The 17833-nt window shown below is 41.4% G+C and overlaps 1 protein-coding gene across 1 annotated transcript in view; it reads left to right on the top strand.

The window, feature by feature from the left end:
• The first annotated feature begins 1236 nt into the window (after positions 1–1236).
• Positions 1237–17833, top strand: part of LOC143673293 (uncharacterized) — a 233802-nt gene continuing 217205 nt past the window's right edge. The window contains 3 exon segments of the mRNA XM_077147610.1: positions 1237–1555; positions 1790–1912; positions 3124–3260. The gene's annotated coding sequence lies outside the window, so the exon portion shown is untranslated.

Raw genomic sequence — 17833 nt, 5'->3', positions numbered from 1 at the left:
CAAGCAGGTACCCATGAGGCTAAGGGCTGGTGGCAGGGGTGGCAGAGGGGTAAGGGGCCCTCTGTCCTTGCATACCTAACATCCCAAGCCCCAACCCCACCAATAAACAACCATGTTTTTTCTATAGCCTCCAACTCTACAACCCCCAATGCACAAAGTATCTTGATCTTAAAAAGGAGTAAATATGAGTATTGGAACACCAGCATGTACACACGTCCCTCTTTTTGTATCAGTCAAGGCCAACCAGAGAAACAGAACCAGTTGGAAATACATATAAAGAGATTTTGTAAGGAATTGACTTACCTGATTGTGGAGTTCAGCTAGGAAAATCTGGAAAGTGTAGGGCAGACTGTGAGGAAGGGTGGGCTGGAACTCTCAGGCACAGGCTGAGGCTCCTGTCTGCAGGCAGAATTTCTTCTTTAGGGAAGCCTCAGATCTCATTTTAAGGCTCTTCAACTGATTGAATGAGCCCCCACCCTCAACCCCCAGGTCATCTAGGATGCTTCCTTTAAAATATCAACTGGCTGTGGACTTTAATTGCATCTACAAAATATCTTCTCAGCAACACTTAGACTGCTGTTTGAGTGAACTGTAACTTAACCAAGTTGACACATAAAACTAACCATCCAACTCTAATACCAACTGGATGTGGTTTTGGTGAACTGTGGAACACTGTTTTACATTTATACAATGTGACCATTTATTGAGCACTTACTGCATACCAGGCACTGTATTGAATGAATTCAATGCAGCATCTCAGCGAATCCTTAAAACATCCTGAGAAGCAGGTACCATTCGTGTTCCTATTTTACAAGTAAGGAAACCGAGTCTCAGAGAGGTGAGATATCCCCAAGGTCATTTCATCTGGGCAGGGCAGTTCTAACTGCACCTGTGACCTCTCCCTGTTAGCCTTTCCTCTCTTTGTCCAATTTCCTCTTCTTTTGGGGTGAAGAGTAATTCAAGATCCAAAGCAGAGTGACACAGAGCATTTTCCTTCCACTCTTGCTGTCAGTTTCCTCCTCTGTGAAGTGGTTTCATCTCTTCCCACCTTTCTAGGAATATGGTAGAGGGAAGAGGCGTTCTGAGATCACTCTCTCGGGCTTTGCTGCCACCTTGAGGGCTTGCCGGACACAGTTCCTTGGAAGCCAGGTGAGAATTTGCAGGTGAATTGCTGAGGAACAGCGGGATGGAGAGAGGGAACAAGTGAGGGTAGAGGAGTAATTCTGGGCCCAGTAACGGAGACCATGCAAATTCGCCGGTTCTTTTGCCCAACTGCTCCCTCGACACCCCACCCCTCCAAGGCCCTTGCAGAGACCTCAATGATTTCTGGACGGCCTGGAACGGTGGAGTTTCCTGCTGAGCGAGGCCACTTGCCCACCGCTCTTCATTCCAGCCAGGCCCGAGCCCGTGGGGGATGCCAAGACTTGCCAGGAGAGCTAAGGGAACTTCTCTCAGCCCACTTGGTTACCAGACAGGTCTGCAGTGCGACTCAGGCTCCGGAGGTGACCAGTCCATTCCAACTGGGGAGGAGAAGGAGGCCTAGGGCCAAGGAAAGGTGGGCAACATCCGGGAGACCGGGAACCGGAACCCTTGGGCGAGCCTTTGCCGCTTTTCAGAATTGCCGCCCACCGCCGGTCTCTGCCCCTTAGACCCGCCCCTCCCATTTCCTCCACCCTTTACTGGGCTCTTTTTGGCCAGGCTCGGCCCCTCAAGCCCTCTTCCGCTCTTCTAGTCCCGCCCCACCAGCTCCCAGCCCCGCCTCTGCTGAGACCCCGCCTCCCGCTTCCAGGAACTGCCGGGAAATGGCGCGTCAGAGCTGTGCAGGGCTACAAACTCCGGCCCTGGAAGGAGCCGCTACTACCCAGCTCAGTGTCCTTTGGTTTGGGGACCGGTTCCTGGTGGAAGACGTCGGGTGAGCTGTCATGAAATGAACACAAAAAGGAAACTGGGGGCTCGGAGTCTGACGGCCTCCCACAGCACCTCAGGAAACAGCCAGTGCCAGTCAATCCAGTCAGCCTATCTGTTTATTCATTCATTCATTCAGTTAATCCAGTCAGTCAGCCAGTCAGTCTAGTTAGCCAGCCAGTCAATTTAGCCACCCTGTAGGTCAGTCTAGTAAGTTAGCATGCCGGTCAGCTTGTCAATCAAGCCCGTCAGTCACTCAGTCAGTCCATCTAGTCAGCCTGTCAATCTAGTGAGACATGTTAAATCAGTCAGTCAGTCCAGTCAGCCAGTCACCCAGCCTGGAAGTCACACAGTTTGTCCATCAGTCTGTTAGTTCAGTTTCTCATCAGGTGGTCAGCTGGCCATCACTGTGCCCTAGTCACATGTTTCCTTGGGGGCTAGCCTTGCAGTTGTGAGGGAAAGGGGGAGGGCATCTGTGAATTGGTGAGGGGGGAAATATGTGGTACTTAGTCCTTGTTTTGTTTTTTTTTTTTACATGGGCAGGCAATGGGAATCGAACCCGGGTCCTCTGGCATCACAGGAAAGCATTCTTGCCTGCTGAGCCACTGTGGCCCACCCTAGGTCTTGTTTTTTAATATTAATTTTTTAATTTATTTTTAAAATACCAGATAACATCAAATGAATGCAAATATTTGTAACTTTTGATCATTCTATTCTACACATATAATCAGTAATTCACAATATTATCACATAGTTGCATATTCATCATCATGATCATTTCTTGGAAAATTTGCATCTATTCAAACAAAGAAATAAAAAGAAAACAGGAAAAAATGCATGCATACCATACCCCCACCCTTCCACCTCACCGATCACCAGCATTTCACTCTAAATTTGTTTTAACATTTGTTCCCCCTATTATTTATTTTTATTCCATATGTTTTACTTATCTGTTGACAAGGTAGATAAAAGGAGCATCAGATACAAGGTTTTCACAATCACACAGTCACATTGTGAAAGCTATATAATTATACAATCATCTTCAAGAAACATGGCAACTGGAACACAGCTCTACATTTTCAGACTGTTCCCTCCAGCCTCTCCATTGCATCTTGAATAACAAGGTGATATCTACTCAATGCATAAGAATAACCTCCAGGATAACCTCTCGACTCTGTTTGGAATCTCTCAGCCTAGGTCTTGTTTTTTTACCCTCAGGATCTTCCAGACCCTTGGGAAGAGTGGTTAGTGATGCCAAGAAGATCCCAGGCTGGCACTTGGGACCACCACAGCAGTCCCTGGAACATGCAGAGCTGCAGTGGAAGAGGCAAGACCTATGCTCTCAGGTGGCTTAGGTGGGAGATGCTTCAAAGTTGCTAAATTCAACCCTTTACTGTGTCATTGGAAAACTGAGGCACAGAGAGGGGTCACTTTGTGAGTACATCTGGGAGAGGCTGTGGATTTGGCCTTATCTACTCTCCTCTTCCTATGTGGATAGTGGTGGCCAAGACCCTGGCCCTTCCAGAAGGCTCAGGGCACAGTTGGAGACTGGATAACTGGCAATTTGTCTTGGCATTACTTCTGTGTGCCTTTGGGTGAATTGCTTGACTATTCTGAACCTCACTGTTCTAGTTTACTAGCTGCTGGAATGCAACTCACCAGAGACAGATTGGCTTTTAATAAAAGGGGATTTATTTTGTTAGTTCTTCAGAGGAAAGGCAGCTAACTTTCCACTGAGGTTCTTTCTTATGTGGAAGACACAGGATGGTCTCTTCTGGTCTTCTCTCCAGGCTCCTGGGTTCCAACAACTTTCCCTGGGGTGACTTCTTTCTGCATCTCCAAAGGCCTGGGCTGAGCTCCAAGTGCTGAGATGAGGAATGCTGAGCTGCTTAACTGTGCTATGTTGCAATCTCTCATTTCAGCACCAGCCAATTAAGTCAAACATCACTCACTGCAGTAGACACGCCTCCTAGCTGACTGCAGATGTAATTAGCAACAGATGAGATTCACATACCATTGGCTTATGTCCATAGCAACAAGACTAGGTATGCTCACCTGGCCAAGCTGACAACTGAATCTAACTAACACGCTCACTGTCCCCATACAGATCCCTTAGATAGTGGAAACAGTCTCTTTAACCTGTTCCCCCAACTCTCACCCTACCCCATTCTGGGGTTTGGAAATGAGAACATGGATGTGAAAGCCCAGGTGTGAGAAGGTGGTTAATAACCATACTATCCTGTGGCTTTCCTAAGGTCAGGAAGATAGGTAAAGAAAAGCAAGAGTGACCTGAGTGTCTTGGCCAAGGCCTGAGTGGAAGAAAAATTCCTGATGCAGGATTTCCCCCAAGGACAGTGTGGGACCCTGACCAACCACAGTGTGGGGCTCAGGAACACATCCTATTGCTTTTTGACCTGGTAAAGGGGTGGTGAGAGGGTTGAAGATCCTGGTTGTGTGCCCCACCCAGTAGGAGGGAGGGTAAGGACTAGGGAGCATGGTAGCTTGGTCTTAGGGGTGAGAAATTCTCCCTTAGCCCAACCTGGGTATGCTCTTGGTAGCCTTGCTTCCAAAGGGAAGGCAAGGACAGGAATGAGTGAGTCTCAAGCATACCCCAGGAACAATGGTTTTTCCCCTTTCTCCCAAGCTGAGTATCCAGTTTACCTCATGTCCAGGCCTCAATGACCTAGTGAGGGGGAACTGCAACTCCTGAGAACATGGCTCCTTATAGGGGCCTGGTAGGTCCTTACTCCCCTGGGCAGGGCTGGGAGGTACCAGGAAGAGTTGGTTACTCATAAAATGAAAATTTATTGGGCACCCACCATTTGCCAGGCTTTTGGTAGATAACGGGAGTAGGGGGCAGGAATGACCTCTACAGATGCTGCTACTGTTTATGAAGTTCAGAGTCTAGGAGTGGTGGTAAGGTGTTAGATGAAAAAGAAAATAAACCAATCAACTAAAGTAAAAATTGTAATCTGTGCTATGATGTAGCAAAGAGGATTGCTGAGAAAGACAATAAAGCAAGGCATTCTGGTATGGCTTTCTGGGGAGAACTGAAGAAGAAAGAGCCAATGATGGAAAGAATGGGGTGAAAGAGGCAGGGTTCCAACTAAGGGATAACATCATTCACTCACTCTCTCACATAGTTCAATAAACAAGTATAAATAAAAATAAATAAACTAATAAAAAAGTTCAATAAATAAGTATACAACTGTTACTGTGTGCCAGGTACTCTTATAGTTGCTAGAAAAACAGAGATGAGAAGTTCAAGGAAAATTGAACTCTCAAGGAGCTTATGTTCTAGTGGAAGGAGAAGAAAATGAACCCCCAAAAAAGGAAACATAATTCCAGGGAATTACAATGTTATGAAGAAAATAAAATCAAGATTATGGGACAGGAACTGACTAAGGATGAGGAAACTATTGTAGATAGGATGGTGTGGTAAGGCTTCCCAGAGAACTGAGGTATAAGAAGGACACAGCCATGCAAAGATCTGGAGGCAAAGCATTCTAGGCAGAGAGAACAGGAAGTGGGAACATGGTTAGATGATTTGAGACATAAGGCTGGTAGAAGAGTGATGGGCAGTGAAAGGAAGGAAATAGATAATGAAGGGCATGCTAAAGCTAGGTGAAGAGAATGGACTTGATTAGAAGGCATTGGGAAGCTGGTGGAGGTTTTTTCGGCATAGAAGGCGTATGATCCCTCTGGCTGCTCTATGCATGTATAGTGCAAAGGTGTTGTAGTTTCTTTGGCTGTTCAAGCAAATACCATGCTATGGGTTGGCTTAAACAATGGGAATTTTTAAAAACATGGTTTTGAGGCTAAGAGAAAGTCTAAGTCAAGGCATCATCAAGGAAATGCTTTCTTCCCAAAGACTGGCATTCTGAGACTAGCTGCTGGTGATTGTTGGTCCTGGGCTTCTCTGTCACATGGTGGCCTCTCCTGGCCTCTCCATACTTTTCAGGGTTCTGTTGATGTTTGGCTCCTGGCTACTCCCTCTGTGACTTTTCAGTTTGAATTTCATTCCACTTATAAAGGTCCCCTGTAATCGCTTTAAGACCCATCCTGCTTGAGGTGGACCACACCTTAACTGGAATAACCTCATCAAAAATTCCTACTTACAATGGGTTCGCACCCACAGGAATGGGTTAAGTTTAAGAACATGTTCTTCTGAGGTACATCGGCTCCAAACCACCATTGCAAGTGAGGGAGAGTAGATGTGGAAGCAGTTAGGAGGCTATTGCAATAGTTCATGCAAGGTTATGTTGGCCTGGACTGAAGTAGTAGCAGTGGTGATGGAGGCAAGTGAATAGATAGATTTATGGGCTGAATGGATAGGACTTGGTAACTGTGAATGGGGGAGGAGTAAAGGAAAAGAATGATTCCTGGGGTTTTTGGTTCCAGCAATTTAGTGGATGGTGATGCCATTGATTAAACTGGATTGGGTTGTGAGGAATAGGTTTGGGGGAGGAAAACTAGAATGCAGTTTTGGACAATCTGCAGAGATTTCTGTTAAATAGGTAAGTGGTGTTGACAAGCAGACATTTGGCAGTTTGAACCTGGAACTCAGGGGAGAGGACTTCTCTAGAGATAATATTTGGCTCAGGGCAGAGGCAGCACCACTCAAAGCATTAGAGCTAAGCTGTCATAACAGTAGCCACTAGCAGCATGTGGCTACTGAACCCTTGAAATGTGAGTCATGCTGTTAAGTGTAAAATACAGACCATATTTGGAAGGCTTAGTATTGTAAAAGAATGTAGAATATCTCACTGATATATATATATATATATATATATATATATATATATATATATATATGTATATAATATATTTTTATTGGCAAAACAACAAACGTATTCTTAACATACAAACATTCTATATATGGTGTATAATCAGTGGCTCACAATATCATCACATGATGTATATTTATCACCATGATCACATTTTAGAACATTTGAATCACTCCATTAATAGAAATAAAAATAAAAAAGGAAAAACTCATACATACCATACCCCTTACCCCTCCCTCTCATTGACCACTAATATTTCCATCTGCCCAATTTATTTTACCCTTTGTTCCTCCCTGTTGTTTATATATTTATTTAAACTCATCTGTCCATACCCTAAATAAAGGGAGCATCAGACACATGGTTTCACAATCACACAGTCACATTGTAAATGTTACATCTTCCTACAATCATCTTCAAGAAACAAGGTTACTGGAGCACAGCTCTATAGTTTCAGGTACTTCCCTTTAGCCACTTGAATACACCATAAACTGAAAATGGATAACTATATGACTCATAAGAATAACCTCAAGGATAACCCCTCAACTTGAAATTTCTCAACCACTGACACTTTTTTTTTCTCACTTCTCTCTTCCCCCTTTGTTCAAAAAGGTTTTCTCAATCCCCTCAGCCAAGTCCCAGCTCATCCTGGGATTTCTGTTCCACGTTACCAGGGAGATTTACACCCCTGGGGGTCATATCTCACGTTGAGGGAGAGGGCAGTGGGTTCCCTTGCTATGTCAACTTATAGAGAGAGGCCACATTGAGCAACAAAAGAGTTTCTCTGTGGGTGACTCTTAGTCCTAATTTTAAGTAGGCTTAGCATATCCTTTGCAGGAATAAGTTTCATAGAGGCAAACCCCAAGATTAAGGGCTTGGCCTATTTATTTGGTTACCCCCACTACTTGTGAGAGTATCAGAAATTCTCCAAATGGGGAAGTTGAATCTTTCCTCCTTTCTCCGCATTTCCTAAGGGGAATACTGCAACTACTTCTTCATTTACTGTCCAAATCACTCTGGGATTTATTGGGCCATCACACTAATCTGGACAACCTAACAAAATCTCATGCCCTATTCAAGATTCCCTGTACTTATGGTGTTCAACTCAACTGACCACACCAGTTAAATTAGGAAATGCACTACCCAAAATATAAATTTTGCACCAAATAAATGTCTCTTCCTTTAGTTTCACACAGAAGTGAAGTTTTAAGATATTGCCAATGTTATCCATTACCCAGTCTTCTGTTATACCTTAGTCCTATCCATACCAGCTTCATTCATATCTCTACTCGATGTCTGATCACTTTTTCAACTTTTTAAACTGTTCCTGTATGTGACACTACCAACTTTCATAGTTTCAGAGCTCTACTTTTGAATCTCAGGTGTCACATAAATATCTGAAGTTTCTGGGAAAGACCAGGTCATATACAACAGTTCAGTATTTCAGAATTTAGAATTAGCAATTACACTTCTTGAATATATGAGACTGCTGTAAGAGTTTACAATCTAGGACCCTTTACAATAATCCCTAACCTGATAACCCATGCTCTTGACTTTAGTTCCACCGAGTTTTTATATTATAGTTAGTCCATATAATTGAGGCCTGATTATTTGTTGTTTTTGTTCCTCACTGATATATTTTTAAAAATATTGACTATTGTTGAAATACTAATGTTTTGGATATACTGGTTTAAATAAACACTGTCAAAATTAATTTAAAATAAATTAATAATAATTTAGATATTGTTCAAATAATTAAAATTTATTTTAATTTTACCTGTGGTAAATACTAGAAAATTTAGTATTTTTAAAATTTAAAGTTAGATATGTGGCTCACATAATTCTGTTGCACAAGTCTGTGCACTGGATACTAGGGCTGGTGGTGCATTGTTGAGTGTGACCAGTCAAGGTACCAAGGGGCAGCAATGATTAGGAAATCCAGGGTCAGCTCTGATGTGGACCATGCTACATAAAACCCAGAGTGGGGGGTTGTTGGCTTGGTCTTCCCTTACTCCGCTTTCTAGGAAGCCCCTGTGGACTGAGGAAGAGGTAGGAAGGGTCCCAATGAGGTGACAGTCTGAATGGTTCAGGAAGGTGCTGGACCTCAGTTGCTGAGTTCCCATCCCCTTCTTTATCACCCCTGGCTGACAGCATCCTGATGGGGGAACATTTCCGCCCTTTGGAAATGTATGCCAGCTAACTGCTGGGTAGTCAAGGGAACCAAGTCCATAAAGCTCACAGAGGTTAATTTATATGAAATAAATGTGGCTGTAGCCCATTTTCATCCATTACCATTCTAAACAGCTTGTTCAAACTGCCTCAGTGTTTCTGTGGCAGGAAAACTGCTCTTGGGGGGAAAAAGCAGTGATAGTAGGGGAGTAGATTGAATTCAATCAGTTTGCTTGGTGTGCTTTTCATGAGCAGCACTGTATGCCAGATACTGGGTTAGCTGCTGTGGATTGTTTATTGTGCTGTCTTAAAGGAACACATTCCCAAATGCCTTAACAGATGGGGAAATGTGTAGATATCCAAATAGAGGCTCATAAGAGACCAGAGGAAGCAAAATTAATGTGTAACCTTTGAACTCAGAGAACTGGGCAGGTAGCATCTGAGCAGAGGGGCAGGATTTTGCCATTCAAGTTGTAGGGTAGGGAAAGGGTTGTCCAGGCACATGGAATAGCAAGAAAGGATATGATTTCATGGAAGTGCAGGAAAATCCTTTTGGCTAGAATGGAGGGCATGTGGAGTAGAGTCATAGTAAAAGAAAGTTGGAACTAAATCATGGGAGGCCTTGATTTCCAGGTTTAGGAGATTGACCTTTAGATCATAGATGCTTGGGAGTTCTTGAAGGTTTTTGAGGATGGAGTGAGTTGGACACCATTGTACTTAGGAAGAAGAAATCACTTTCTTGGGGCATTTAGTACTCAGAGGACTGGGAAGGGAGAAGAAAGTGAGCTTGTTTGAGAAAATGAGGGAGGTAAAGGATTCTTCTAGGGTAGCAAATGAGGCAGTATGGTGCAGCAGTTAAAAGCATTGGTTTTGGAAATGTAAAGACTGGATGTGACCCCTAGTCCATCACTTTAAAGCATATCATACACTTCATTCATTTACAGTATACAATCATCACCACAATCAATTTTACTTAAAAAATTGAGATATTCATATTCTAAAAACTCACTATTGTAAAGAGTACAGTTTGGTAGTTTTTAGTATATTCCTAAGGTTGTGCAAACATCACTGGTATCTAATTCTAGAACATTTTCATCACCACCCCAAAACCCTGTACCCAATAGCAGTTACTCCCTCTACTCTTAGAATTTCTGTTTCTATAGATTTGTCTATTCTGGCCAGTTCATATAAATAGAATCATGTAGGTTGTAGACTTTTGTGTCTAGCTTCTTTCATTAAGTATAATGTTTCCAAGGTTCATCCATATTGTAATCTTTATCATATTTCATTCTTTTTTGTGGTTGAATAATATTCCATTATATGGTTATATCACATTTTATTTATCCACTTGTCAGTTGATGGACATTTTGATTGTTTGACTTTTAGCTATTATGAATAACATCATGAACATTAGTGTACAGGGTTTTGTGGACACATATTTTCAATTCTCTTGGGCATATACCTAGAAGTAAAATTGCTGGATCATATGCTAATTCTATGTTTAGCTTTCTGAGGAATTGCCAAACTGTGTTCTAAAGAGGCTGCACCATATTACTTTCCCACCAAGAATGTATGAGGATTCTGATTTCTTCATAACCTCACCAACACTTGTTATTGTACATTAAAGAAATTACAGTTGTCCTAAAGGGGGTGATGTGGTATCACGTTGTTTTTGTTTGCACTTTCCTAATATTCTGTCCCACTGGCACCTTAGCAGGCTGGCTAATTATTGACTATGCAGAGCCATGAAGAAATTCTCTAGTGAGCTCAAGGAAGGGCCAGTGCTAAGGTGCTGCCTCTCTGTCCTGAGTTCCTGCTCTAACCCCTCTGAGGTCTTCAGGGGCACCTATGGCTTCATTAGGCAGAGATAGAGTGAGAGAGGGAAAAGTGGAGAGGAGAGTGGAGAGGAGGAGAGTGGAGAAGGAGTGTATGGGTTAGGAAATGTCCTATCTATGATTTTTGAGGTGGAGCCCTTGTGTCTGCCTTGGTGAAGAAGGCAGTGTCCATGCAGGGTGCAGTGAGTTGAATAGTGCCTCCCCCACCCCCAATAAAGATAAGTCCAGGTCCTAACCCCTGGGTACCTACGAATGTGATCTTACTTGGAAATAGAGTCTTGAAGATGTAATTAAATTAAGGATCTTGAGGTGAAGTTATTCTGGATTTAGGTTAGGTCCTAAAACAAATGACTGGTTCCTTATACAAGAAAGGAGAGGAAGATTTAATATACACAGGTACAGAGACACAGAAGATAAGGCCATGTGAAGATGCAGGCAGAGATTGGAGTGGGGCGTCTACAAACCAAGGAACTCTAAGGATTGCCAGAATCACCAGAAGTTTGGAAGTGGGCTATAGAACAGATTGATTCCCTCTCAGAGCCTCTAGAAGGAAGCAGCTCTGCTGACATCTTGATTTAGGATATCTGTCATCCAGAACAGTAAGAGAATAAATTTCTCTTGTTTGAAACAACCAAGTATGTGATTATTTGTTACAGTAGCCATGGGAAATGGCCCTAATAGCCCAGACCTTTGCTTTTCATTTTCTAAAATTTTATCTTCACTTTTTTCTTGAACTGTTTTAAAGCCAGGATGAATGGAATTATATTATTCAGAAGATCTTCTCATATGTGCCTGTGGCATAATTTGAGATTCTTTTGATCTAATTTTGGTGAAATCTCCTTCAGGTCCTATAAGAAAACTCTGCTATGTGGGAATCCCTTAAAGGGCTGTGGTGAACAGCCAGAATTAGATGTTTAACTTCCAGTCTCAGCCCCTTTTCCACCTGTGTCCCTGTGATACCTTTGCTACCTGGCTTCATCCCAGGACTTCCCTCAGGCTTTGGGCCTTTCCTGCTGGCTGCTCCATTCCCAAGGAGAAACAGTTGTGTCTTTGGGAGTTCTTCTTTGTACTGACAGAATCCTTATTGTTTCTTTATCTGGAACTTACCCAATGTAGTCTCTATCTACCTTCATCTTACCAAATTCTTCTCTCCAGGTCCTACTTGTTCTTTGTTTTCTCAGGTCCCTTGACCTCAGAGGTTTCCTAGACTCCCCCTCTTTGTCCTCAGTAGAGTAGGTTGACAAACTTTCCAACATGGGACTCCTCCTGTTCTGACACATGTGGAGAAAAGGGCAGGAGCCTGGTTAGTTGGAGTCCCCAACGTGAAAGGTATTGGGTGGCAAATGATTCGCATCTTCTGGGGAGGTCTCTGAAGGACACTGGCTGTGGAAAAGGAGGCATCTGCCATGCCAACTGTCATGGTAAGAGATAATAGTAATGACAATCTGCATGCCATTTGTGGGTTGCCAAAGCCAGGTCTGGTTTGAGCTCAAGGGTTCCTTCTTTCTACAAGATGACTCTTGCTTTCTCCTATCTGTCATTCACTTACCCAATCACAACACTCATTTACTTAGTGCTGACTCTGCAAAGTACAGTGCTAGGTCCTGAGAATAAATCCCCACATTTGAGGACCTTGTAATCTAGGAAGATAGACAAATCTATCATGTCAGTGCAAAATGATGTAATGTATATTATAATCAAGGGGTTTATGAAATGTAGTGGTAACACAGATGAAGGAGAAATCATTCTGCCTTGAGAGAAAGAATAGGTAGCTTGAGCTTCAGGGGGAAAATGACACTTGCTCTGGGTCTTGAAAGAAGTGTGTGTGTGGGGTGGGGTTGCTTGGCTGATACAGGGGAGAAGGGCATATTAAGTAAAGGACTCAGGGATTCCTTGCATGAATTCAAATCAAGGGTGATTTGGGGCCAAGCTCAGAAGTCCATTGCAGTTCTTTAACTTTCTTTCTTTTTTTTCATGTTGCATGTCCAAAACCATAAATTTATCATACATATTATGCATTTACATTTTAGAACCTATAAGAAGTAGAAAGGGGAGTTACATCTGAAAAGTTATCATACAATGCTGCTGGCATTTATAATTACCCACATGATTATCTTACTAAAGGTCTTTATTTCTTATGCAGCTTCTATCAACTGTCCAGTGTCCTTTCCTTTCACTTTGAAGACCTCCCTTATATATCCTTGTCTTTCATTAAATTTGGGAAGTTTTCTACCATTATTTATTTGAATATTTATTCTCCCCTCTCTGTTTTTTTTTTTACTTTTTTATTGTATAGTGTAACATATATACAAAGCAAAAAGATAAAAATCAGTCATTTTTAAAGCGCTCTTCAACAGGTAATTACAGGACAGATCCAAGAGTTTCTCAGGTGCTACCATACTATCCTCTCAGATTTTTCCTAATAACTTCTCCAGAATATAGGAGGCTAGAAGGCTTAAATATTTTTTATCACTACAATCAACTTTTCTTTTCTTTCTTTTTTTTGTGAAAAATAACATATATACAAAAAACCCCAATAAATTTCAAAGCACTGCACCAAAATAAGTTGTAGAACATATTTCAGAGTTTAACCTGGGTTACAATTCCACAGTTTTAGGTTTTTACTTCTAGCTGCTATAAGATACTGGAGACTAAAAAAGATATCAGTTTAGGGTGGGCCATGGTGTGTCAGCAGGCAGAGTTCTTGCCTGCCGTGCTGGAGACCCATGTTTGATTCCCAGTGTCTGCCCATGAAAAAAAAAATCAATTGAGTCATTCAGCAATGATATTCATTTGTTAAATCCTATCTTCTCTGTATAACTCCACCATCTCCTTTGATCTTTCTTTTTTGGGGTGTTTGGACTATGGCCATTCTAACTTTTTCATGTTGGAAGGGTCTGTCAGTACTATAGGGTAGGGAGATGGAACTATCTGATGCTCTGGACAAGCTGGGCCCTCTAGGTTTCAGGGCTTACCTGGTCCAGGGACCCATCTGAAGGTTGTAGTTTTGTGGAATCTTATATATTGCCTTATGTGTTCTTTAGGATTGGCTGGAATGGTCCTGGTTAGAGTTTACCAGGTTATGATAGGTAGCAATGTCTAACTGAAGCTTTGCATAAGAGTGTCCTCCAGAGTAGCCTTTCGACTCTATTTGAATTCTCTCTGCCACTGATACTTTATTAGTTACACTTCTTTTCCCCCTTTTGGTCAGGATGGCATTGTTGATCTGACGTTGCCAGGGCCAGATTCATCCCTGGGAGTCATCTCCCACATCACCAGGGAGGCTTTCACCCCTGGATGTCATATCCCATGTAGCAGGGAGGTCAATGGTTTCACTTGCAGAGTTGGGCTTAGAGAGAGTGAGGCCACATCTGAGCAACAACAGAGGTCCTCCAGAAGTAACTCTTAGTTATACCTATTAGTAGGCTAAGCTTCTTTGCTACCTACATAAGCTTCACAAGAATAAGCCTCAAGATCATGGGTGTAGCCTATTGATTTGTGTGTCCCTATAGTTCCACTGCATTTCTTTTTATATTTCTCTTTCCCCAACTGCAGTGGGAACACCTTGAAGTCAAGGGACTTCAAGAGAAGTCCTCAGAGAGTGGCCCAGGTCCTGGATTGTTTCTTGCCCTTCTATGTAAATTCATTTGTCTTATGTCCTACCCATTCTAGATGCAGGTAACTGATGTGATAAACTCACTATTTTGGTTTGGTAAAGCTGCTGGAATGTAATATACCAGAAATGGGTTGGCTTTTATAATGGGGATTTATCAACTTACAAGTTTGCAGTTCTTAGGACTTGAAATTGTCCAACTCAAGGCATCAGCAGGTGATGCTTTCTCCCTGAGGACTGGTTGCCAGCGAACTTGGACTCCTCTGTCAGATAGCAAGGTACATGGCAACGTCTGCTGGTCCTTCTCTCCTGGGTTTTGTTGCTTTCAGCTTCTGACTTCAGTGATGTAATCTCTCAGCTTCTCTGGCTCTCTTAACTTCTCTGTGTGTTTCACTCTAAACTTTTCTGGGGCTTTTTTTTCTCTTGCAACTTCTTATTTGACCCACTCATTGTTTAAGAGAGTATTATTTAATCTCCATATATTTGTGAAAGTCCTTGTTCTTTGGTGGCTATTGATATCTAGCTTTATTCCATTGTGATCAGAGAAAGTGCTTTGAATAATTTCAATGTTTTTAATTTTATAAAGACCAGCATATCCTGGAGAATGTTCCATGAGCACTAGAAAAGAATGTATATCCTGGTGTTTTGTGGTGTAATGACCTAATTATGTCTGTTAGGTCTAATTCATTTATCAAGTTGTTTAACTTCTCTTTCCTTGTTGATCCTCTGTCTGGTTGTTTTATATGTAGAGGAGAGTGGTGTATTGAAGTTTCCTATGTTATTGTTGAAACATCTATCACTCTGTTCAGTTTTGCCAATTCTGTCTCATGTACTTTGGAGCTCCTTGATTGGGAGTATAAACATTTATGATGGTTATTTCTTCTTGGTTAATTGTCCATTTTATTAATATACAATATCCTTCTTTGTCTCTTATGATGTCTTTAGATTTACAGTTTATTTTGTCTGATATTAGTATAGCTACTCCTGCTTTCTTTTGTTACAACTTCAGTGGAACATCTTCTTCCACTTTCAGTCTATTTGTATCTTTATGTCTAAGATGAGCCTCTTGTAAGCAGCATATAGCTGGATTATTTCTTAACCATTCTGCCATTCAGTATGTTTTAGTTGGTAAATTTAGTCCATTAACATTCAAAGTTATTATTGAAAGGTGTTTCCTGAATCCACCATCCTATCTTTCTTATTTTATTTGTCAGATCTATACTTTTCCCTCTTTCTCTCTCTTTTTTTTAATCCTTTTTTACCTCTTTTTTTTATCCTGTAAGTTACCCTTACTGGTACGCTTCAATTCTGTGCCCTCCTCCAGACCTCCCTCTCCTGTCTTTTTTTTTCAAATGGTGGAACTCCCTTGAGTCTTTCTCTTCTAGTTTTCTAGCTGCCAGAATGCAATATACCAGAACTGGAATGACATTTAAAAAGGGGAATTTAATAAGTTGTTAGTTTACAGTTCTAAGCCCGAGAAAATGTCCCAATTAAAACAAGTCTTTAGACATGTCCAATCAAAGGCATGCATCCAGGGGAAGAAACATTGGTTCAAGAAGGCCAATTAAGTTCTGGGTTTCTCTGTCAAGTGAGAAGGCACATGAACACAGTTGGGGCTTCTCTCTCAGCTGGAAAGGCACATGGAGAACACGGTGTGATCTGCCAGCTTTCTTTTCTAGCTTCCTGTTTCATGAAGCTCCCCAGGAGGCATTTTCCTTCTTCATCTCCAAAGGTCACTGGCTCGTGGACTCTCTGGCTCGTGGAATCTCTGCTTTGTGGTGCTGAAGCATTCTCTGCTCTCTCCAAATCTCCTTAATTCTCCAAAATGTTCCCTCTTTTATAAGACTTTAGAAACTTATCAAGACCTACCCAAATGGGTGGGGACATGTTGTCACCTAATCCATCTTAACAACCACTCCTGATTGAGTCACATCTCCAGGGAGATGATCTGATCACAGTTTCAAACATACAGTATTGAATAGGGATTATTCGGCCTTTGCAAAATGGGATTTTGATTAAAACATGGCTTTTCTAGAGGACATACATCCTTTCAAACCAGTACAATTTCTTATAGGGCTAGTCTCTTGCTGACACATTCTTTCAGGAATTGTTTGTCTGTGAACTTTTTTTTATTAATTAAAAAATTAACTAACACAACATTTAGAAATCATTCCATTCTACATATGCAATCAGTAATTCTTAATATCATCACATAGATGTATGATCATCATTTCTTAGTACATTTGCATCGATTTAGAAAAAGAAATAGCAAGACAACAGAAACAGACATAAAATGATAATATAGAGAAAAAAATAAAAATAAAAATACATAAAATATATTAAAAAAACAACAACAAAAAATCTATAGCTCAGATGAAGCTTCATTCAGTGTTTAAACATAATTACATTACAATTAGGTAGTATTGTGCTGTCCATTTTTGAGTTTTTGTATCCGGTCCTGTTGCATAGTCTGTAACCCTTCAACTCCAATTACCCATTATCTTACCCTGTTTCTAACTCCTGATGGTCTCTGTTACCAATGACATATTCCAAGTTTATTCTCTAATGTCAGTTCACATCAGTGAGACCATACAGTATTTGTCCTTTAGTTTTTGGCTAGTCTCACTCAGCATAATGTTCTCTAGGTCTATCCATGTTATTACATGCTTTATAAGTTTATTCTGTCTTAAAGCTACAAAATATTCCATCGTATGTATATACCACAGTTTGTTTAGCCACTCGTCTGTTGATGGACATTTTGGCTGTTTCCATCTCTCTGGAATTGTAAATAATGCGGCTATAAACATTGGTGTGCAAATGTCCATTTGTGTCTTTGCCCTTAAGTCCTTTGAGTAGATACCCAGCAATGGTATTGCTGGGTCATACGGCAATTCTATATTCAGCTTTTTGAGCAACTGCCAAACTGCCTTCCACAGTGGTTTCACCATTTGACATTCCCACCAACAGTGGATAAGTGTGCCTCTTTCTCCGCATCCTCTCCAGCACTTGTCATTTTCTGTTTTGTTGATAATGGCCATTCTGGTGGGTGTGAGATAATATCTCATTGTGGTTTTGATTTGTATTTCTCTAATGGCCAGGGACATTGAGCATCTCTTCATGTGCCTTTCGGCCATTTGTATTTCCTCTTCTGAGAGGTGTCTGTTCAAGTCTTTTTCCCATTTTGTAATTGGGTTGGCTGTCTTTTTGTTGTTGAGTTGAACAATCTCTTTATAAATTCTGGATACTAGACCTTTATCTGATATGTCATTTCCAAATATTGTCTCCCATTGTGTAGGCTGTCTTTCTACTTTCTTGATGAAGTTCTTTGATGCACAAAAGTGTTTAATTTTGAGGAGCTCCCATTTATTTATTTCTTTCTTCAGTGCTCTTGCTTTAGGTTTAAGGTCCATAAAACCACCTCCAATTGTAAGATTCATAAGATATCTCCCTACATTTTCCTCTAACTGTTCTATGGTCTTAGACCTAATGTTTAGATCTTTGATCAATTTTGAGTTAACTTTTGTATA

Source organism: Tamandua tetradactyla, unplaced genomic scaffold (genome assembly GCF_023851605.1).
Source record: "Tamandua tetradactyla isolate mTamTet1 unplaced genomic scaffold, mTamTet1.pri scaffold_83_ctg1, whole genome shotgun sequence".
NCBI classification, from domain to species: domain Eukaryota; kingdom Metazoa; phylum Chordata; class Mammalia; order Pilosa; family Myrmecophagidae; genus Tamandua; species Tamandua tetradactyla.
This window is presented reverse-complemented; position numbering and strand designations above follow the sequence as displayed.